A 25,515-nucleotide genomic window follows, 5' to 3' on the forward strand; every position below is an offset into this window, starting at 1 on the left:
CAACAACACTATGATAGTCCACAGATTACAGAATGCCTCTAGATGTGCATCGGAAACTACTACTTTTCTTCCAGGGAATGATCAAGGCGTAGACTGTTTAAGACATTACTCCCATTTAGGTAAGTGCGCATGGTGACTGTTGTATTCAATGCCGACGCAATTTCTGTGTTTCATCAACACCCGGATAGACCACAGATTACAGAATGCCTCCAGATGTGCATCGGAAACTACTACTGGTCTTCAGGGAACGATCAAAGCATAAACTGTTTCAGACATTACTCCCAGGAGGAAAGTGCGGATGGGGAATGTTGTATTCACTCCCAATGCAATTTCTGTGTTTCATCAACACTTTGAAGGTCCAAAGATTACAGAATGCCTCCAGATGTGCATCGGAAACTACTACTGCTCTTCCAGGGAACGATCAAGTCGTAGACTGTTTCAGACATTACTCCCATGGAGGAAAGTGCGCATGGTGACTGCTGTATTAAATCCCGATGAAATTTCTGTGTTTCATCAACACTCTGATAGTCCACAGATTACAGAATGACACCAGATGTGCATCGGAAACTACTACTTGTCTTCCAGGGGACGATCAACGCGAAGACTGTTTTAGACATTACTCACATGGAGGAAAGTGCGCATGGTAACTGTTGTATTCAATCCCGCGGCAATTCCTGTGTTTCATCAACACTTTGAATGTCCACAGATTACAGAGTACCTCGAGATGTGTATCGGAAACAACTACTGGTCTTGCAGGGAACGATCAAAGCGTAGACTGTTAGAGACATTACTCCCATGGAGGAAAGTGCGCATGGTGTCTGTTGTATTCAATCCCGATGCTATTTCTGTGTTTCATCAACACTCTGATAGTCCACACATTACAGAATGCCCCCAGATGTGCATCTGAAACTACTACTTGTCTTCCAGGGAACGATCAAAGCGTAAACTGTTTGAGACATTACTCCCATGGAAGAAAGTGCGCATGGTGACTGTTGTATTCAATCCCGATGAAATTTCTGTGTTTGAACAACACTCTGATAGTTTACAGATTACCGAATGACTCCAGATGTGCATCGGAAACTAGTACTGGTCTTCCAGGGAACGATCAAAGCGTAGACTGCCTGAGACATTACTTCCATGGAGGAAAATGCGCATTATGACTGTTGAATTCAATCCCGAGGCAATTTCTGTGTTTCATCAACACTTTGAAGGTCCACAGATTACCCAATGCCTCCAGATGTGCATCGGAAACTATTACTGGTCTTCCAGGGAACGATCAAATCGTAGACTGTTTCAGACATTACTCCCATGGAGTAATGTGCGCATTGTGACCGCTGCATTCAATCCCGATGAAATTTCTGTGTTTCATCAACACTCTGATAATCCACAGATTACAGATTGCCTCCAGATTTGCATCGGAAACCACTACTGGTCTTCCTGGGAAAGATCAAAGCGTAGACTGTTTGAGACATTACTCCCATGCGGGAAAGTGCGAATGGTGACTGTTGTATTCAATCCCGATGCAATTTCTGTGTTTCATCAACACTCTGATAGTCCACAGATTACATAATGACACCAGATGTGCATCGGAAACTACTACTTGTCTTCCAGGGAACGATCAAAGCGTAGACTGTTTGAGACATTACTCACATGGAGGAAATTGCGCATGGTAACTGTTGTATTCGATCCCGCAGCAATTACTGTGTTTCATCAACACTTTGAATGTCCACAGATTACAGAGTGCCTCGAGATGTGCATCGGAAACAGCTACTGGTCTTGCAGGGAACGATCAAAGCGTAGACTGTTAGAGACATTACTCCCATGGAGGAAAGTGCGCATGGTGTCTGTTGTATCCAATCCCGATGCTATTTCTGTGTTTCATCACACTCTGATAGTCCACACATTACAGAATGCCCCCAGATGTGCATCGGAAACTACTACTTGTCTACCAGGGAACGATCAAAGCGTAAACTGTTTGAGACGTTACTCCCATGGAGGAAAGTGCGCATGGTGTCTGTTGTATTCAATCCCGATGCAATTTCTGTGTTTTAACAACACTCTGATAGTTTACAGATTACCGAATGCCTCCAAATGTGCATCGGAAACTACTACTGGTCTTCCAGGGAACGATCAAAGCGTAGACTGTTTGAGACATTCCTAACTTGGAGTAAAATGCGCATGATGACTGTTCTATTCAATCCCGAGGCAATTTCTGTGTTTCATCAACACTCTGATAGTTTACAGATTACCGAATGCCTCCAGATGTGCATCGGAAACTACTACTGGTCTTCCAGGGAACGATCAAAGCGTAGACTGCTTGAGACGTTCCTAACTTGGAGGAAAATGCGCATGATGACTGTTCTATTCAATCCCGAGGCAATTTCTGTGTTTCATCGACACTCTGATAGTCCACAGATTATAGAATGACACCAGATGTGCATCAGAAACTACTACTTGTCTTCCAGGGAACGATCAAAGCGTAAACTTTTTAAGACATTACTCCAATGGAGGAAAGTACGCATGGTGAATGTTGTATTCAATCCCCATGCAATTTCTGTGTTTCATCAACACATTGAAGCTCCACAGATTACAGAATGCCTCCAGATGTGCATCGGAAACTACTACTGGCCCTCCAGGAAACGATCAAAGCGTAGACTGTTTGAGGCATTACTCCCATGGAGGAAAGTGCGCATGGTGACTGTTGTATTCAATCCCGATGCAATTTCTGTGTTTCATCAACACTCTGGTAGTCCACACATTACAGAATACCCCCAGATGTGTATCGGAATCTACTACTGGTCTTCCAGGGATCGATCAAAGCGTAAACTGTTTCAGACATTACTCCCATGGAGGAAAATGCGCATGATGACTGTTGTATTCAATCCCGAGGCAATTTCTGTGTTTCATTAACACTTTGAATGTCCACAGATTACAGAATGCCTCCAGATGTGCATCGGAAACTACTACTGATCTTGCAGTGAACGATCAAAGCGTAAACTGTTTGAGACATTACTCCCACGGAGGAAAGTGCGCATGGTGACTGTTGTATTCAATCCCGATGCAATTTCTGTGTTTCATCAACACTTTGAAGGTCCACAGAATACAGAATGCCTCCAGATGAGCATCGGAAACTACTACTGGTCCTCCAGGGAACGATCAAAGCGTAAACTGTTTGAGACATTACTCCCATGGAGGAAAGTGCGAATGGTGACTGTTGTATTCAATCCTGATGCAATTTCTTTGTGTCATCAACACTTTAAGGTCCACAGATTACAGAATGCCTCCAGATGTGCATCGGAAACTACCACTGGTCTTGCAGGGAACGATCAAAGCGTAGACTGTTTGAGACATTACTCCCACGGAGGAAAATTCGCATGATGACTGTTGTATTCAATCCTGAAAAAATTTCTGTGTTTCAGCAACACTTTGAAGGTCCACAGATTACAGAATGCCTCCAGATATGCATCGGAAACTACTAGTGGTCTTGCAGGAACGATCTAAGCGTAGACTCTTTGAGACATTACTCCCATGGGGGAAAGTGCGCATGGTGAGTGTTGTATTCAATCTCGCGGCAATTCCTGTGTTTCATCAACACTTTGAAGGTCCACAGATTACAGAGAGCCTCCAGATGTGCATCGGAAACTACTACTGGTCTTGCAGGGAACGATCTAAGCGTAGACTGTTTGAGACATTACTCCCATGGAGGAAAGTGCGCATGGTGACTGTTGTATTCAATCCCGATGCAATTTCTGTGTTTCATCAACACTCTGGTAGTCCACACATTACAGAATGCCCCCAGATGTGTATCGGAATCTACTACTGGTCTTCCAGGGATCGATCAAAGCGTAAACTGTTTCAGACATTACTCCCATGGAGGAAAATGCGCATGATGACTGTTGTATTCAATCCCGAGGCAATTTCTGTGTTTCATTAACACTTTGAATGTCCACAGATTACAGAATGCCTCCAGATGTGCATCGGAAACTACTACTGATCTTGCAGTGAACGATCAAAGCGTAAACTGTTTAAGACATTACTCCCACGGAGGAAAGTGCGCATGGTGACTGTTGTACTCAATCCCGATGCAATTTCTGTGTTTCATCAACACTTTGAAGGTCCACAGAATACAGAATGCCTCCAGATGAGCATCGGAAACTACTACTGGTCCTCCAGGGAACGATCAAAGCGTAAACTGTTTGAGACATTACTCCCATGGAGGAAAGTGCGAATGGAGACTGTTGTATTCAATCCTGATGCAATTTCTTTGTGTCATCAACACTTTGAAGGTCCACAGATTACAGAATGCCTCCAGATGTGCATCGGAAACTACCACTGGTCTTGCAGAGAACGATCGAAGCGTAGACTGTTTGAGACATTACTCCCACGGAGGAAAATTCGCATGATGACTGTTGTATTCAATCCCGAAAAAATATCTGTGTTTCAGCAACACTTTGAAGGTCCACAGATTACAGAATGCCTCCAGATATGCATCGGAAACTACTAGTGGTCTTGCAGGAACGATCTAAGCGTAGACTCTTTGAGACATTACTCCCATGGGGGAAAGTGCGCATGGTGAGTGTTGTATTCAATCTCGCGGCAATTCCTGTGTTTCATCAACACTTTGAAGGTCCACAGATTACAGAGTGCCTCCAGATGTGCATCGGAAACTACTACTGGTCTTGTAGGGAACGATCAAAGCGTAGACTCTTTGAGACATTACTCCCATGGAGGAAAGTGCGCATGGTGACTGTTGTATTCAATCCCGATGCTATTTATGTGTTTCATCAACACTCTGATAGTCCACACATTACAGAATGCCCCCAGATGTGCATCGGAAACTACTACTGGTCTTCCAGGGAACAATCAAAGCGTAAACTGTTTGAGACATTACTCATATGGAGGAAAGCGCGCATGGTGACTGTTGTATTCAATCCTGATGCAATTTCTGTGTTTCATCAACACTCTGATAGTCCACACATTACAGAATGATCCCAAATGTGCATCGGAAACTACTACTGGTTTTCCAGGGAACGATCAAAGCGTAAACTCTTTGAGACATTACTCCCATGGAGGAAAGTGCGCATGATGACTGTTGTATTCAATCCCGATTCAATTTCTGTGTTTCATCAACACTCTGATAGTCCACAGTTTACAGAATGCCTCCAGATGTGCATCGCAAACTAGTACTGTTCCTCCAGGAAACGATCAAAGCGTAGACTGTTTGAGGCATTACTCCCATGGAGGAAAGTGCGCATGGTGACTATTGTATCCAATCCCGCGGCAATTCCTTTGTTTAATCAACACTTTGAACGTCCACAGATTACAGAATGCCTCCAGATGTGCATCGGATACTACTACTGGTCTTGCAGGGAACGATCAAAGCGTAGACTGTTTGAGACATTATTCCCATTGAGGAAAGTGCGCATGGTGACTGTTGTATTCAATCCCGATGCAATTTCTGTGTTTCATCCACACTCTGATAGTCCACACATTACAGAATGTCCACAGATGTGCATCGGAAACTACTACTGGTCTTCCAGGGAACGATCAAAGCGTAAACTTTTTGAGACATTACTCCCATTTAGGAAAGTGCGGATGGTGACTGTTGTAATCAATCCTGATGCAATTTCTGTGTTTTATCAACACTCTGAAAGTCCACACGTTACAGAATGTCCCCAGATGTGCATCGGAAACTACTACTGGTCTTCCAGGGAACGATCAAAGCGTAAACTTTTTGAGACATTACTCCCATGGAGGGGAGTGCGCATGGTGACTGTTGTATTCAATCCCGATGCAATTTCTGTGTTTCATCAACACTCTGATAGTCCGCAGATTACAGAATGACAACAGATGTGCATCGGAAACTACTACTTGTTTTCCAGGGAACGATCAAAGCGTAGACTGTTTGAGACATTACTCACATGGAGGAAAGTGCGCATGGTGAATGTTGTATTCAATCTCGCGGCAATTCCTCTGTTTCATCAACACTTTGAAGGTCCACAGATTACAGAGAGCCTCCAGATGTGCATCGGTAAGTACTACTGGTCTTGCACTGAACGATCAAAGCGTAGACTGTTAGAGACATTACTCCCATGTAGCAAAGTGCGCATGGTGTCTGTTGTATTCAATCCCGATGCAATTTCTGTGTTTCATCAACACTCTGATAGTCCACACATTACTGAATGCCCCCAGATGAGCATCGGAAACTACTACTGGTCTTCCAGGGTACGATCAATGCGTAGACTGTTTGAGACATTACTCCCATGGAGGAAAGTGCGCATGGTGACTGTTGTATTCAATCCCGATGCAATTTCTGTGTTTCATCAACACTATGATAGTCCACACATTACAGAATGCCCCCAGATGTGCATCGGAAACTACTACTGGTCTTCCAGGGAACAATCAAAGCGTAAACTGTTTGAGACATTATTCATATGGAGGAAAGTGCGCATGGTGACTGTTGTATTCAATCACGATGCAATTTCTGTGTTTCATCAACACTCTGATAGTCCACACATTACAGAATGCCCCCAGATGTGCATCGGAAACTACTACTGGTCTTCCAGGGAACAATCAAAGCGTAAACTGTTTGAGACATTACTCATATGGAGGAAAGTGCGCATGGTGACTGTTGTAGTCAATCCCGATGCAATTTCTGTGTTTCATCAACACCCGGATAGACCACAGATTACAGAATGCCTGCAGATGTTCTTCGGAAACTACTACTAGTCTTCATGGAACGATCAAAGCATAGACTCTTTGAGACATTACTCACGTGAGGAATGTGCCCATGGTGACTGTTGTATTCAATCCCAATGCAATTTCTGTGTTTCGTCAACACTTTGGAGGTCCACAGACTACAGAATGCCTCCAGATGTGTATCGGAAACAACTACTGGTCTTGCAGGGAACGATCAAAGCGTAGACTGTTAGAGACATTACTCCCATGGAGGAAAGTGCGCATGGTGTCTGTTGTATTCAATCCCGATGCTATTTCTGTGTTTCATCAACACTCTGATAGTCCACACATTACAGAATGCCCCCAGATGTGCATCTGAAACTACTACTTGTCTTCCAGGGAACGATCAAAGCGTAAACTGTTTGAGACATTACTCCCATGGAAGAAAGTGCGCATGGTGACTGTTGTATTCAATCCCGATGAAATTTCTGTGTTTGAACAACACTCTGATAGTTTACAGATTACCGAATGACTCCTGATGTGCATCGGAAACTAGTACTGGTCTTCCAGGGAACGATCAAAGCGTAGACTGTCTGAGACATTACTACCATGGAGGAAAATGCGCATTATGACTGTTGTATTCAATCCCGAGGCAATTTCTGTGTTTCATCAGCACTTTGAAGGTCCACAGATTACCCAATGCCTCCAGATGTGCATCGGAAACTACTACTGGTCTTCCAGGGAACGATCAAATCGTAGACTGTTTCAGACATTACTCCCATGGAGGAATGTGCGCATTGTGACCGCTGCATTCAATCCCGATGAAATTTCTGTGTTTCATCAACACTCTGATAATCCACAGATTACAGATTGCCTCCAGATTTGCATCGGAAACCACTACTGGTCTTCCTGGGAAAGATCAAAGCGTAGACTGTTTGAGACATTACTCCCATGCGGGAAAGTGCGAATGGTGACTGTTGTATTCAATCCCGATGCAATTTCTGTGTTTCATCAACACTCTGATAGTCCACAGATTACAGAATGACACCAGATGTGCATCGGAAACTACTACTTGTCTTCCAGGGAACGATCAAAGCGTAGACTGTTTGAGACATTACTCACATGGAGGAAAGTGCGCATGGTAACTGTTGTATTCGATCCCGCAGCAATTCCTGTGTTTCATCAACACTTTGAATGTCCACAGATTACAGAGTGCCTCGAGATGTGCATCGGAAACAGCTACTGGTCTTGCAGGGAACGATCAAAGCGTAGACTGTTAGAGATATTTCTCCCATGGAGGAAAGTGCGCATGGTGTCTGTTGTATTCAATCCCGATGCTATTTCTGTGTTTCATCAACACTCTGATAGTCCACACATTACAGAATGCCCCCAGATGTGCATCGGAAACTACTACTTGTCTACCAGGGAACGATCAAAGCGTAAACTGTTTGAGACGTTACTCCCATGGAGGAAAGTGCGCATGGTGACTGTTGTATTCAATCCCGATGCAATTTCTGTGTTTTAACAACACTCTGATAGTTTACAGATTACCGAATGCCTCCAAATGTGCATCGGAAACTACTACTGGTCTTCCAGGGAACGATCAAAGCGTAGACTGTTTGAGACATTCCTAACTTGGAGGAAAATGGGCATGATGACTGTTCTATTCAATCCCGAGGCAATTTCTGTGTTTCATCAACACTCTGATAGTTTACAGATTACCGAATGCCTCCAGATGTGCATCGGAAACTACTACTGGTCTTCCAGGGAACGATCAAAGCGTAGACTGCTTGAGACGTTCCTAACTTGGAGGAAAATGCGCATGATGACTGTTCTATTCAATCCCGAGGCAATTTCTGTGTTTCATCGACACTCTGATAGTCCACAGATTATAGAATGACACCAGATGTGCATCAGAAACTACTACTTGTCTTCCAGGGAACGATCAAAGCGTAAACTGTTTAAGACATTACTCCAATGGAGGAAGGTACGCATGGTGAATGTTGTATTCAATCCCCATGCAATTTCTGTGTTTCATCAACACATTGAAGCTCCACAGATTACAGAATGCCTCCAGATGTGCATCGGAAACTACTACTGGCCCTCCAGGAAACGATCAAAGCGTAGACTGTTTGAGGCATTACTCCCATGGAGGAAAGTGCGCATGGTGACTGTTGTATTCAATCCCGATGCAATTTCTGTGTTTCATCAACACTCTGGTAGTCCACACATTACAGAATACCCCCAGATGTGTATCGGAATCTACTACTGGTCTTCCAGGGATCGATCAAAGCGTAAACTGTTTCAGACATTACTCCCATGGAGGAAAATGCGCATGATGACTGTTGTATTCAATCCCGAGGCAATTTCTGTGTTTCATTAACACTTTGAATGTCCACAGATTACAGAATGCCTCCAGATGTGCATCGGAAACTACTACTGATCTTGCAGTGAACGATCAAAGCGTAAACTGTTTGAGACATTACTCCCACGGAGGAAAGTGCGCATGGTGACTGTTGTATTCAATCCCGATGCAATTTCTGTGTTTCATCAACACTTTGAAGGTCCACAGAATACAGAATGCCTCCAGATGAGCATCGGAAACTACTACTGGTCCTCCACGGAACGATCAAAGCGTAAACTGTTTGAGACATTACTCCCATGGAGGAAAGTGCGAATGGTGACTGTTGTATTCAATCCTGATGCAATTTCTTTGTGTCATCAACACTTTAAGGTCCACAGATTACAGAATGCCTCCAGATGTGCATCGGAAACTACCACTGGTCTTGCAGGGAACGATCAAAGCGTAGACTGTTTGAGACATTACTCCCACGGAGGAAAATTCGCATGATGACTGTTGTATTCAATCCCGAAAAAAATTCTGTGTTTCAGCAACACTTTGAAGGTCCACAGATTACAGAATGCCTCCAGATATGCATTGGAAACTACTAGTGGTCTTGCAGGAACGATCTAAGCGTAGACTCTTTGAGACATTACTCCCATGATGGAAAGTGCGCATGGTGAGTGTTGTATTCAATCTCGCGGCAATTCCTGTGTTTCATCAACACTTTGAAGGTCCACAGATTACAGAGTGCCTCCAGATGTGCATCGGAAACTACTACTGGTCTTGCAGGGAACGATCTAAGCGTAGACTGTTTGAGACATTACTCCCATGGAGGAAAGTGCGCATGGTGACTGTTGTATTCAATCCCGATGCAATTTCTGTGTTTCATCAACACTCTGGTAGTCCACACATTACAGAATACCCCCAGATGTGTATCGGAATCTACTACTGGTCTTCCAGGGATCGATCAAAGCGTAAACTGTTTCAGACATTACTCCCATGGAGGAAAATGCGCATGATGACTGTTGTATTCAATCCCGAGGCAATTTCTGTGTTTCATTAACACTTTGAATGTCCACAGATTACAGAATGCCTCCAGATGTGCATCGGAAACTACTACTGATCTTGCAGTGAACGATCAAAGCGTAAACTGTTTGAGACATTACTCCCACGGAGGAAAGTGCGCATGGTGACTGTTGTACTCAATCCCGATGCAATTTCTGTGTTTCATCAACACTTTGAAGGTCCACAGAATACAGAATGCCTCCAGATGAGCATCGGAAACTACTACTGGTCCTCCAGGGAACGATCAAAGCGTAAACTGTTTGAGACATTACTCCCATGGAGGAAAGTGCGAATGAAGACTGTTGTATTCAATCCTGATGCAATTTCTTTGTGTCATCAACACTTTGAAGGTCCACAGATTACAGAATGCCTCCAGATGTGCATCGGAAACTACCACTGGTCTTGCAGAGAACGATCGAAGCGTAGACTGTTTGAGACATTACTCCCACGGAGGAAAATTCGCATGATGACTGTTGTATTCAATCCCGAAAAAATATCTGTGTTTCAGCAACACTTTGAAGGTCCACAGATTACAGAATGCCTCCAGATATGCATCGGAAACTACTAGTGGTCTTGCAGGAACGATCTAAGCGTAGACTCTTTGAGACATTACTCCCATGGGGGAAAGTGCGCATGGTGAGTGTTGTATTCAATCTCGCGGTAATTCCTGTGTTTCATCAACACTTTGAAGGTCCACAGATTACAGAGTGCCTCCAGATGTGCATCGGAAACTACTACTGGTCTTGTAGGGAACGATCAAAGCGTAGACTCTTTGAGACATTACTCCCATGGAGGAAAGAGCGCATGGTGACTGTTGTATTCAATCCCGATGCTATTTATGTGTTTCATCAACACTCTGATAGTCCACACATTACAGAATGCCCCCAGATGTGCATCGGAAACTACTACTGGTCTTCCAGGGAACAATCAAAGCGTAAACTGTTTGAGACATTACTCATATTGAGGAAAGCGCGCATGGTGACTGTTGTATTCAATCCTGATGCAATTTCTGTGTTTCATCAACACTCTGATAGTCCACACATTACAGAATGATCCCAAATGTGCATCGGAAACTACTACTGGTTTTCCAGGGAACGATCAAAGCGTAAACTCTTTGAGACATTACTCCCATGGAGGAAAGTGCGCATGATGACTGTTGTATTCAATCCCGATTCAATTTCTGTGTTTCATCAACACTCTGATAGTCCACAGTTTACAGAATGCCTCCAGATGTGCATCGCAAACTAGTACTGTTCCTCCAGGAAACGATCAAAGCGTAGACTGTTTGAGGCATTACTCCCATGGAGGAAAGTGCGCATGGTGACTATTGTATCCAATCCCGCGGCAATTCCTTTGTTTAATCAACACTTTGAACGTCCACAGATTACAGAATGCCTCCAGATGTGCATCGGATACTACTACTGGTCTTGCAGGGAACGATCAAAGCGTAGACTGTTTGGGACATTATTCCCATTGAGGAAAGTGCGCATGGGGACTGTTGTATTCAATCCCGATGCAATTTCTGTGTTTCATCCACACTCTGATAGTCCACACATTACAGAATGTCCACAGATGTGCATCGGAAACTACTACTGGTCTTCCAGGGAACGATCAAAGCGTAAACTTTTTGAGACATTACTCCCATTTAGGAAAGTGCGGATGGTGACTGTTGTAATCAATCCTGATGCAATTTCTGTGTTTTATCAACACTCTGAAAGTCCACACATTACAGAATGTCCCCAGATGTGCATCGGAAACTACTACTGGTCTTCCAGGGAACGATCAAAGCGTAAACTTTTTGAGACATTACTCCCATGGAGGAAAGTGCGCATGGTGACTGTTGTATTCAATCCCGATGCAATTTCTGTGTTTCATCAACACTCTGATAGTCCGCAGATTACAGAATGACAACAGATGTGCATCGGAAACTACTACTTGTTTTCCAGGGAACGATCAAAGCGTAGACTGTTTGAGACATTACTCACATGGAGGAAAGTGCGCATGGTGACTGTTGTATTCAATCTCGCGGCAATTCCTCTGTTTCATCAACACTTTGAAGGTCCACAGATTACAGAGAACCTCCAGATGTGCATCGGTAAGTACTACTGGTCTTGCACTGAACGATCAAAGCGTAGACTCTTAGAGACATTACTCCCATGTAGCAAAGTGCGCATGGTGTCTGTTGTATTCAATCCCGATGCAATTTCTGTGTTTCATCAACACTCTGATAGTCCACACATTACAGAATGCCCCCAGATGTGCATCGGAAACTACTACTGGTCTTCCAGGGAACGATCAATGCGTAGACTGTTTGAGACATTACTCCCATGGAGGAAAGTGCGCATGGTGACTGTTGTATTCAATCCCGATGCAATTTCTGTGTTTCATCAACACTATGATAGTCCACACATTACAGAATGCCCCCAGATGTGCATCGGAAACTACTACTGGTCTTCCAGGGAACAATCAAAGCGTAAACTGTTTGAGAAATTATTCATATGGAGGAAAGTGCGCATGGTGACTGTTGTATTCAATCACGATGCAATTTCTGTGTTTCATCAACACTCTGATAGTCCACACATTACAGAATGCCCCCAGATGTGCATCGGAAACTACTACTGGTCTTCCAGGGAACAATCAAAGCGTAAACTGTTTGAGAAATTATTCATATGGAGGAAAGTGCGCATGGTGACTGTTGTATTCAATCACGATGCAATTTCTGTGTTTCATCAACACTCTGATAGTCCACACATTACAGAATGCCCCCAGATGTGCATCGGAAACTACTACTGGTCTTCCAGGGAACAATCAAAGCGTAAACTGTTTGAGACATTACTCATATGGAGGAAAGTGCGCATGGTGACTGTTCTATTCAATCCCGAGGCAATTTCTGTGTTTCATCAACACTCTGATAGTTTACAGATTACCGAATGCCTCCAGATGTGCATCGGAAACTACTACTTGTCTTCCAGGGAACGATCAAAGCGTAAACTGTTTAAGACATTACTCCAATGGAGGAAAGTACGCATGGTGAAAGTTGTATTCAATCCCCATGCAATTTCTGTGTTTCATCAACACATTGAAGCTCCACAGATTACAGAATGCCTCCAGATGTGCATCGGAAACTACTACTGGCCCTCCAGGAAACGATCAAAGCGTAGACTGTTTGAGGCATTACTCCCATGGAGGAAAGTGCGCATGGTGACTGTTGTATTCAATCCCGATGCAATTTCTGTGTTTCATCAACACTCTGGTAGTCCACACATTACAGAATACCCCCAGATGTGTATCGGAATCTACTACTGGTCTTCCAGGGATCGATCAAAGCGTAAACTGTTTCAGACATTACTCCCATGGAGGAAAATGCGCATGATGACTGTTGTATTCAATCCCGAGGCAATTTCTGTGTTTCATTAACACTTTGAATGTCCACAGATTACAGAATGCCTCCAGATGTGCATCGGAAACTACTACTGATCTTGCAGTGAACGATCAAAGCGTAAACTGTTTGAGACATTACTCCCACGGAGGAAAGTGCGCATGGTGACTGTTGTATTCAATCCCGATGCAATTTCTGTGTTTCATCAACACTTTGAAGGTCCACAGAATACAGAATGCCTCCAGATGAGCATCGGAAACTACTACTGGTCCTCCAGGGAACGATCAAAGCGTAAACTGTTTGAGACATTACTCCCATGGAGGAAAGTGCGAATGGTGACTGTTGTATTCAATCCTGATGCAATTTCTTTGTGTCATCAACACTTTAAGGTCCACAGATTACAGAATGCCTCCAGATGTGCATCGGAAACTACCACTGGTCTTGCAGGGAACGATCAAAGCGTAGACTGTTTGAGACATTACTCCCACGGAGGAAAATTCGCATGATGACTGTTGTATTCAATCCCGAAAAAGTTTCTGTGTTTCAGCAACACTTTGAAGGTCCACAGATTACAGAATGCCTCCAGATATGCATCGGAAACTACTAGTGGTCTTGCAGGAACGATCTAAGCGTAGACTCTTTGAGACATTACTCCCATGGGGGAAAGTGCGCATGGTGAGTGTTGTATTCAATCTCGCGGCAATTCCTGTGTTTCATCAACACTTTGAAGGTCCACAGATTACAGAGTGCCTCCAGATGTGCATCGGAAACTACTACTGGTCTTGCAGGGAACGATCTAAGCATAGACTGTTTGAGACATTACTCCCATGGAGGAAAGTGCGCATGGTGACTGTTGTATTCAATCCCGATGCAATTTCTGTGTTTCATCAACACTCTGGTAGTCCACACATTACAGAATACCCCCAGATGTGTATCGGAATCTACTACTGGTCTTGCAGGGATCGATCAAAGCGTAAACTGTTTCAGACATTACTCCCATGGAGGAAAATGCGCATGATGACTGTTGTATTCAATCCCGAGGCAATTTCTGTGTTTCATTAACACTTTGAATGTCCACAGATTACAGAATGCCTCCAGATGTGCATCGGAAACTACTACTGATCTTGCAGTGAACGATCAAAGCGTAAACTGTTTGAGACATTACTCCCACGGAGGAAAGTGCGCATGGTGACTGTTGTACTCAATCCCGATGCAATTTCTGTGTTTCATCAACACTTTGAAGGTCCACAGAATACAGAATGCCTCCAAATGAGCATCGGAAACTACTACTGGTCCTCCAGGGAAAGATCAAAGCGTAAACTGTTTGAGACATTACTCCCATGGAGGAAAGTGCGAATAGTGACTGTTGTATTCAACCCTAATGCAATTTCTTTGTGTCATCAACACTTTGAAGGTCCACAGATTACAGAATGCCTAGAGATGTGCATCGGAAACTACCACTGGTCTTGCAGGGAACGATCAAAGCGTAGACTGTTTGAGACATTACTCCCACGGAGGAAATTTCGCATGATGACTGTTGTATTCAATCCCGAAAAAATATCTGTGTTTCAGCAACACTTTGAAGGTCCACAGATTACAGAATGCCTCCAGATATGCATCGGAAACTACTAGTGGTCTTGCAGGAACGATCTAAGCGTAGACTCTTTGAGACATTACTCCCATGGGGGAAAGTGCGCATGGTGAGTGTTGTATTCAATCTCGCGGCAATTCCTGTGTTTCATCAACACTTTGAAGGTCCACAGATTACAGCGTGCCTCCAGATGTGCATCGGAAACTACTACTGGTCTTCCAGGGAACAATCAAAGCGTAAACTGTTTGATACATTACTCATATGGAGGAAAGCGCGCATGGTGACTGTTGTATTCAATCCTGATGCAATTTCTGTGTTTCATCAACACTCTGATAGTCCACACATTACAGAATGATCCCAAATGTGCATCGGAAACTACTACTGGTTTTCCAGGAAACGATCAAAGCGTAAACTCTTTGAGACATTACTCCCATGGAGGAAAGTGCGCATGATGACTGTTGTATTCAATCCCGATTCAATTTCTGTGTTTCATCAACACTCTGATAGTCCACAGTTTACAGAATGCCTCCAGATGTGCATCGCAAACTAGTACTGTTCCTCCAGGAAACGATCAAAGCGTAGACTGTTTGAGGCATTACTCCCATGGAGGAAAGTGCGCATGGTGACTATTGTATCCAATCCCGCGGCAATTCCTTTGTTTAATCAACACTTTGAACGTCCACAGATTACAGAATGCCTCCAGATGTGCATCGGATACTACTACTGGTCTTGCAGGGAACGATCAAAGCGTAGACTGTTTGAGACATTATTCCCATTGAGGAAAGTGCGCATGGTGACTGTTGTATTCAATCCCGATGCAATTTCTGTGTTTCATCCACACTCTGATAGTCCACACATTACAGAATGTCCACAGATGTGCATCGGAAACTACTACTGGTCTTCCAGGGAACGATCAAAGCGTAAACTTTTTGAGACATTACTCCCATTTAGGAAAGTGCGGATGGTGACTGTTGTAATCAATCCTGATGCAATTTCTGTGTTTTATCAACACTCTGAAAGTCCACACATTACAGAATGTCCCCAGATGTGCATCGGAAACTACTACTGGTCTTCCAGGGAACGATCAAAGCGTAAACTTTTTGAGACATTACTCCCATGGAGGAAAGTGCGCATGGTGACTGTTGTATTCAATCCCGATGCAATTTCTGTGTTTCATCAACACTCTGATAGTCCGCAGATTACAGAATGACAACAGATGTGCATCGGAAACTACTACTTGTTTTCCAGGGAACGATCAAAGCGTAGACTGTTTGAGACATTACTCACATGGAGGAAAGTGCGCATGGTGACTGTTGTATTCAATCTCGCGGCAATTCCTCTGTTTCATCAACACTTTGATGGTCCACAGATTACAGAGAACCTACAGATGTGCATCGGTAAGTACTACTGGTCTTGCACTGAACGATCAAAGCCTAGACTGTTAGAGACATTACTCCCATGTAGCAAAGTGCGCATGGTGTCTGTTGTATTCAATCCCGATGCAATTTCTGTGTTTCATCAACACTTTGAAGGTCCACAGAATACAGAATGCCTCCAGATGAGCATCGGAAACTACTACTGGTCCTCCAGGGAACGATCAAAGCGTAAACTGTTTGAGACATTACTCCCATGGAGCAAAGTGCGAATGGTGACTGTTGTATTCAATCCTGATGCAATTTCTTTGTGTCATCAACACTTTAAGGTCCACAGATTACAGAATGCCTCCAGATGTGCATCGGAAACTACCACAGGTCTTGCAGGGAACGATCAAAGCGTAGACTGTTTGAGACATTACTCCCACGGAGGAAAATTCGCATGATGACTGTTGTATTCAATCCCGAAAAAATTTCTGTGTTGCAGCAACACTTTGAAGGTCCACAGATTACAGAATGCCTCCAGATATGCATCGGAAACTACTAGTGGTCTTGCAGGAACGATCTAAGCGTAGACTCTTTGAGACATTACTCCCATGGGGGAAAGTGCGCATGGTGAGTGTTGTATTCAATCTCGCGGCAATTCCTGTGTTTCATCAACACTTTGAAGGTCCACAGATTACAGAGTGCCTCCAGATGTGCATCGGAAACTACTACTGGTCTTGCAGGGAACGACCTAAGCGTAGACTGTTTGAGACATTGCTCCCATGGAGGAAAGTGCGCATGGTGACTGTTGTATTCAATCCCGATGCAATTTCTGTGTTTCATCAACACTCTGGTAGTCCATACATTACAGAATACCCCCAGATGTGTATCGGAATCTACTACTGGTCTTCCAGGGATCGATCAAAGCGTAAACTGTTTCAGACATTACTCCCATGGAGGAAAATGCGCATGATGACTGTTGTATTCAATCCCGAGGCAATTTCTGTGTTTCATTAACACTTTGAATGTCCACAGATTACAGAATGCCTCCAGATGTGCATCGGAAACTACTACTGATCTTGCAGTGAACGATCAAAGCGTAAACTGTTTGAGACATTACTCCCACGGAGGAAAGTGCGCATGGTGACTGTTGTACTCAATCCCGATGCAATTTCTGTGTTTCATCAACACTTTGAAGGTCCACAGAATACAGAATGCATCCAAATGAGCATCGGAAACTACTACTGGTCCTCCAGGGAACGATCAAAGCGTAAACTGTTTGAGACATTACTCCCATGGAGGAAAGTGCGAATGGTGACTGTTGTATTCAATCCTGATGCAATTTCTTTGTGTCATCAACACTTTGAACGTCCACAGATTACAGAATGCCTCCAGATGTGCATCGGAAACTACCACTGGTCTTGCAGGGAACGATCAAAGCGTAGACTGTTTGAGACATTACTCCCACGGAGGAAAATGCGCATGATGACTGTTGTATTCAATCCCGAGGCAATTTCTGTGTTTCATTAACACTTTGAATGTCCACAGATTACAGAATGCCTCCAGATGTGCATCGGAAACTACTACTGATCTTGCAGTGAACGATCAAAGCGTAAACTGTTTGAGACATTACTCCCACGGAGGAAAGTGCGCATGGTGACTGTTGTACTCAATCCCGATGCAATTTCTGTGTTTCATCAACACTCTGATAGTCCACACATTACAGAATGCCCCCAGATGTGCATCGGAAACCGCTACTGGTCTTCCAGGGAACAATCAAAGCGTAAACTGTTTGAGACATTACTCATATGGAGGAAAGCGCGCATGGTGACTGTTGTATTCAATCCTGATGCAATTTCTGTGTTTCATCAACACTCTGATAGTCCACACATTACAGAATGATCCCAAATGTGCATCGGAAACTACTACTGGTTTTCCAGGGAACGATCAAAGCGTAAACTCTTTGAGACATTACTCCCATGGAGGAAAGTGCGCATGATGACTGTTGTATTCAATCCCGATTCAATTTCTGTGTTTCATCAACACTCTGATAGTCCACAGTTTACAGAATGCCTCCAGATGTGCATCGCAAACTAGTACTGTTCCTCCAGGAAACGATCAAAGCGTAGACTGTTTGAGGCATTACTCCCATGGAGGAAAGTGTGCATGGTGACTATTGTATCCAATCCCGCGGCAATTCCTTTGTTTAATCAACACTTTGAACGTCCACAGATTACAGAATGCTTCCAGATGTGCATCGGATACTACTACTGGTCTTGCAGGGAACGATCAAAGCGTAGACTGTTTGAGACATTATTCCCATTGAGGAAAGTGCGCATGGTGACTGTTGAAATCAATCCTGATGCAATTTCTGTGTTTTATCAACACTCTGAAAGTCCACACATTACAGAATGTCCCCAGATGTGCATCGGAAACTACTACTGGTCTTCCAGGGAACGATCAAAGCGTAAACTTTTTGAGACATTACTCCCATGGAGGAAAGTGCGCATGGTGACTGTTGTATTCAATCCCGATGCAATTTCTGTGTTTCATCAACACTCTGATAGTCCGCAGATTACAGAATGACAACAGATGTGCATCGGAAACTACTACTTGTTTTCCAGGGAACGATCAAAGCGTAGACTGTTTGAGACATTACTCACATGGAGGAAAGTGCGCATGGTGACTGTTGTATTCAATCTCGCGGCAATTCCTCTGTTTCATCAACACTTTGAAGGTCCACAGATTACAGAGAACCTCCAGATGTGCATCGGTAAGTACTACTGGTCTTGCACTGAACGATCAAAGCGTAGACTGTTAGAGACATTACTCCCATGTAGCAAAGTGCGCATGGTGTCTGTTGTATTCAATCCCGATGCAATTTCTGTGTTTCATCAACACTCTGATAGTCCACACATTACAGAATGCCCCCAGATGTGCATCGGAAACTACTACTGGTCTTCCAGGGAACGATCAATGCGTAGACTGTTTGAGACATTACTCCCATGGAGGAAAGTGCGCATGGTGACTGTTGTATTCAATCCCGATGCAATTTCTGTGTTTCATCAACACTATGATAGTCCACACATTACAGAATGCCCCCAGATGTGCATCGGAAACTACTACTGGTCTTCCAGGGAACAATCAAAGCATAAACTGTTTGAGACATTATTCATATGGAGGAAAGTGCGCATGGTGACTGTTGTATTCAATCACGATGCAATTTCTGTGTTTCATCAACACTCTGATAGTCCACACATTACAGAATGCCCCCAGATGTGCATCGGAAACTACTACTGGTCTTCCAGGGAACAATCAAAGCGTAAACTGTTTGAGACATTACTCATATGGAGGAAAGTGCGCATGGTGACTGTTGTAGTCAATCCCGATGCAATTTCTGTGTTTCATCAACACCCGGATAGACCACAGATTACAGAATGCCTGCAGATGTTCTTCGGAAACTACTACTAGTCTTCATGGAACGATCAAAGCATAGACTCTTTGAGACATTACTCACGTGGAGGAATGTGCCCATGGTGACTGTTGTATTCAATCCCAATGCAATTTCTGTGTTTCGTCAACACTTTGGAGGTCCACAGATTACAGAATGCCTCCAGATGTGCATCGGGATATACTACTGGTCTTCCAGGGAACGATCAAAGCGTAGACTGTTTCAGATATTACTCCCATGGAGGAAGGTGCGCATGGTGACTGTTGTATTCTCTCCCGATGCAATTTCCGTGTTTCGTCAACACTCTGATAGTCCACAGATTACAGATTGCCTCCAGATGTGCATCGGAAACTACTACTGGTCTTCCTGTGAACGATCAAAGCGTAGACTGTTTGAGACATTACTCCCATGGAGGAAAGTGCGGATGAAGTCTGTTGTATTCAATTCCGATGCAATTTCTGTGTTTCATCAACACTCTGATAGTCCACAGATTACAGATTGTCTCCAAATGTGCTTCGGAAACTACTACTGGTCTTCCAGGGAACGATCAAAGAGTAGACTGTTTGGGACATTACTCCCGTGGAGGAAAGTGCGCATGGAGACTGTTGTTATCAATCCCCATGTCATTTCTGTGTTTTATCAACACTCTGATAGTCCACAGATTACAGATTTTCACCAGATGTTCATCGGAAACTACTACTGGTCTTCCAAGGAACGATCAAGGGGTAGACTGTTTGAGACATTACTCCCGTGGAGGAAAGTGCGCATGGTGCCTGTTGTATTCAATAACCATGCAATTTCTGTTTTTCATCAACACTCTGATAGTAAACAGATTACAGAATGATACCAGATGTGCATCGGAAGCTACAACTGGTCTTCGAAGGAATGATCAAAGCGTAGACTGTTTGAGACATTACTCCCGTGGAAGAAAGTGCGCATGGTGACAGTTGTATTCAATCCCGATGCAATTTCTGTGTTTCATCAACACTTTGATAGTCCACAGATTACAGAATGTTTCCAGATGTGCATCGGAAACTACTACTAGTCTTCCAGGGAACGATCAAAGCGTGGACTGTTTCAGACTTTACTCCCATGGAGGAAAGAGCGGATGGTGACTGTTGTATTCAATCCCGATTCAATTTCTGTGTTTCCTCATCACTCTGATAGTCCACAGATTACAGAATGCCACCAGATATGCATCGGAAACTACTACTGGTCTTCCTGGGAACGATCAAAGCGTAGACTGTTTGAGTCATTACTCCCAAGGAGGAAAGTGCGCTTGGTAACTGTATTAAATCGCGATGCAATTTCTGTGTTTCAACAACACTATGATAGTCCACAGATTACAGAATGCCTCTAGATGTGCATCGGAAACTACTACTTTTCTTCCAGGGAATGATCAAGGCGTAGACTGTTTAAGACATTACTCCCATTTAGGTAAGTGCGCATGGTGACTGTTGTATTCAATGCCGACGCAATTTCTGTGTTTCATCAACACCCGGATAGACCACAGATTACAGAATGCCTCCAGATGTGCATCGGAAACTACTACTGGTCTTCAGGGAACGATCAAAGCATAAACTGTTTGAGACATTACTCCCATGGTGGAAAGTGCGCATGGTGACTTTTGTATTCAATCCCGATGCAATTTCTGTGTTTCATCAACACTCAGTTAGTCCACAGATTACAGAATGCCTCCAGATGTGCATCGGAAACTACTACTGGTCTTCCAAGGAACGATCAAAGCGTACACTGTTTCAGACGTTACTCCCATGGAGGAAAGTGCGGATGGTGACTGTTGTATTCAATCCCGATGCAATTTCTGTGTTTCATCAACACTCTGATAGTCCACAGATTACAGACTCTCCAGATGTGCATCGGAAACTTCAACTGGTCTTCCTGGGAACGATCAAAGCGTAGACTGATTCAGACATTACTCCCAGGAGGAAAGTGCGGATGGTGCCTGTTGTATTCACTCCCAATGCAATTTCTGTGTTTCATCAACACTTTGAAGGTCCAAAGATTACAGAATGCCTCCAGATGTGCATCGGAAACTACTACTGCTCTTCCAGGGAACAATCAAGTCGTAGACTGTTTCAGACATTACTCCCATGGAGGAAAGTGCGCATGGTGACTGCTGTATTAAATCCCGATGAAATTTCTGTGTTTCATCAACACTCTGATAGTCCACAGATTACAGAATGACACCAGATGTGCATCGGAAACTACTACTTGTCTTCCAGGGGACGATCAACGCGAAGACTGTTTTAGACATTACTCACATGGAGGAAAGTGAGCATTGTAACTGTTGTATTCAATCCCGCGGCAATTCCTGTGTTTCATCAACACTTTGAATGTCCACAGATTACAGAGTACCTCGAGATGTGCATCGGAAACAACTACTGGTCTTGCAGTGAACGATCAAAGCGTAGACTGTTAGAGACATTACTCCCATGGAGGAAAGTGCGCATGGTGTCTGTTGTATTCAATCCCGATGCTATTTCTGTGTTTCATCAACACTCTGATAGTCCACTCATTACAGAATGCCCCCAGATGTGCATCTGAAACTACTACTTGTCTTCCAGGGAACGATCAAAGCGTAAACTGTTTGAGACATTACTCCCATGGAAGAAAGTGCGCATGGTGACTGTTGTATTCAATCCCGATGCAATTTCTGTGTTTGAACAACACTCTGATAGTTTACAGATTACCGAATGACTCCAGATGTGCATCGGAAACTAGTACTGGTCTTCCAGGGAACGATCAAAGCGTAGACTGTCTGAGACATTACTTCCATGGAGGAAAATGCGCATTATGACTGTTGTATTCAATCCCGAGGCAATTTCTGTGTTTCATCAACACTTTGAAGGTCCACAGATTACAGAATGCCTCCAGATGTGCATCGGAAACTACTACTGGTCTTCCAGGGAACGATCAAATCGTAGACTGTTTCAGACATTACTCCCATGGAGGAATGTGCGCATTGTGACCGCTGTATTCAATCCCGATGAAATTTCTGTGTTTCATCAACACTCTGATAATCCACAGATTACAGATTGCCTCCAGATTTGCATCGGAAACCACTACTGGTCTTCCTGGGAAAGATCAAAGCGTAGAGTGTTTGAGACATTACTCCCATGCGGGAAAGTGCGAATGGTGACTGTTGTATTCAATCCCGATGCAATTTCTGTGTTTCATCAACACTCTGATAGTCCACAGATTACAGAATGACACCAGATGTGCATCGGAAACTACTACTTGTCTTCCAGGGGACGATCAACGCGAAGACTGTTTTAGACATTACTCACATGGAGGAATGTGCGCATGGTAACTGTTGTATTCAATCCCGCGGCAATTCCTGTGTTTCATCAACACTTTGAATGTCCACAGATTACAGAGTACCTCGAGATGTGCATCGGAAACAACTACTGGTCTTGCAGGGAACGATCAAAGCGTAGACTGTTAGAGACATTACTCCCATGGAGGAAAGTGCGCATGGTGTCTGTTGTATTCAATCCCGATGCTATTTCTGTGTTTCATCAACACTCTGATAGTCCACTCATTACAGAATGCCCCCAGATGTGCATCTGAAACTACTACTTGTCTTCCAGGGAACGATCAAAGCGTAAACTGTTTGAGACATTACTCCCATGGAAGAAAGTGCGCATGGTGACTGTTGTATTCAATCCCGATGCAATTTCTGTGTTTGAACAACACTCTGATAGTTTACAGATTACCGAATGACTCCAGATGTGCATCGGAAACTAGTACTGGTCTTCCAGGGAACGATCAAAGCGTAGACTGTCTGAGACATTACTTCCATGGAGGAAAATGCGCATTATGACTGTTGTATTCAATCCCGAGGCAATTTCTGTGTTTCATCAACACTTTGAAGGTCCACAGATTACAGAATGCCTCCAGATGTGCATCGGAAACTACTACTGGTCTTCCAGGGAACGATCAAATCGTAGACTGTTTCAGACATTACTCCCATGGAGGAATGTGCGCATTGTGACCGCTGTATTCAATCCCGATGAAATTTCTGTGTTTCATCAACACTCTGATAATCCACAGATTACAGATTGCCTCCAGATTTGCATCGGAAACCACTACTGGTCTTCCTGGGAAAGATCAAAGCGTAGAGTGTTTGAGACATTACTCCCATGCGGGAAAGTGCGAATGGTGACTGTTGTATTCAATCCCGATGCAATTTCTGTGTTTCATCAACACTCTGATAGTCCACAGATTACAGAATGACACCAGATGTGCATCGGAAACTACTACTTGTCTTCCAGGGAACGATCAAAGCGTAGACTGTTTGAGACATTACTCACATGGAGGAAAGTGCGCATGGTAACTGTTGTATTCGATCCCGCAGCAATTAATGTGTATCATCAACACTTAGAATGTCCACAGATTACAGAGTGCCTCGAGATGTGCATCGGAAACAGCTACTGGTCTTGCAGGGAACGATCAAAGCGTAAACTGTTTGAGACATTACTCCCATGGAAGGAAGTGCGCATGGTGACTGTTTTATTCAATCCCGAGGCAATTTCTGTGTTTCATCAACACTTTGAAAGTCGTCATAATACAGAATGCCTCCAGATGTGCATCGGAAACTACTACTGGTCTTGCAGGGAACGATCAAAGCGTATATTAATTGAGACATTACTCCCATGGTGGAAAGTTCGCATGGTGACTGTTGTATTCAATCCCGATGCAATTTCTGTGTTTCATCAACACTCTGATAGTCCACAGATTACAGAATGACACCAGATGTGCATCAGAAACTACTACTTGTCTTCCAGGGAACGATCAAAGCGTAGACTGTTTGAGACATTACTCCAGTGGAGGGAACTGCGCATGGTGACTGTTGTATTCAATCCCGATGCAATTTCTGTGTTTCTTCAACACTTTGAAAGTCGTCATAATACAGAATGCCTCCAGATGTGCATCGGAAACTACTACTGGTCTTGCAGGGAACGATCAAAGCGTATATTAATTGAGACATTACTCCCATGGTGGAAAGTTCGCATGGTGACTGTTGTATTCAATCCCGATGCAATTTTTGTGTTTCATCAACACTCTGATAGTCCACAGATTACAGAATGACACCAGATGTGCATCAGAAACTACTACTTGTCTTCCAGGGAACGATCAAATCGTAGACTGTTTGAGACATTACTCCAGTGGAGGGAACTGCGCATGGTGACTGTTGTATTCAATCCCGATGCAATTTCTGTGTTTCATCAACACTTTGAAGGTCCACCAGTTACAGAATGCCTCCAGATGTGCATAAGAAACTACTACTGTTCCTCCAGGGAACGATCAAAGCGTAGACTGTTTGAGGCATTACTCCCATGGAGGAGAGTGCGGATGGTGACTGTTGCATTCAATCCCGATGCAATTTCAGTGTTTCATCAACTCTCTGATAGTCCACAGATTACAGACTGTCTCCAGATGTGCATCGGGAACTACTACTGGTCTTCCTGGGAACGATCAAAGCGTAGACTGTTTCAGACATTACTCCCATGGACGAAAGTGCGGATGGTGCCTGTTGTATTCACTCCCGATGCAATTTCTGTGTTTCATCAACACTTTGATGGCCCAAAGATTACAGAATGCCTCCAGATGTGCATCGGAAACTAC

Source organism: Schistocerca gregaria, chromosome 3 (assembly GCF_023897955.1).
Source record: "Schistocerca gregaria isolate iqSchGreg1 chromosome 3, iqSchGreg1.2, whole genome shotgun sequence".
NCBI lineage: Eukaryota > Metazoa > Arthropoda > Insecta > Orthoptera > Acrididae > Schistocerca > Schistocerca gregaria.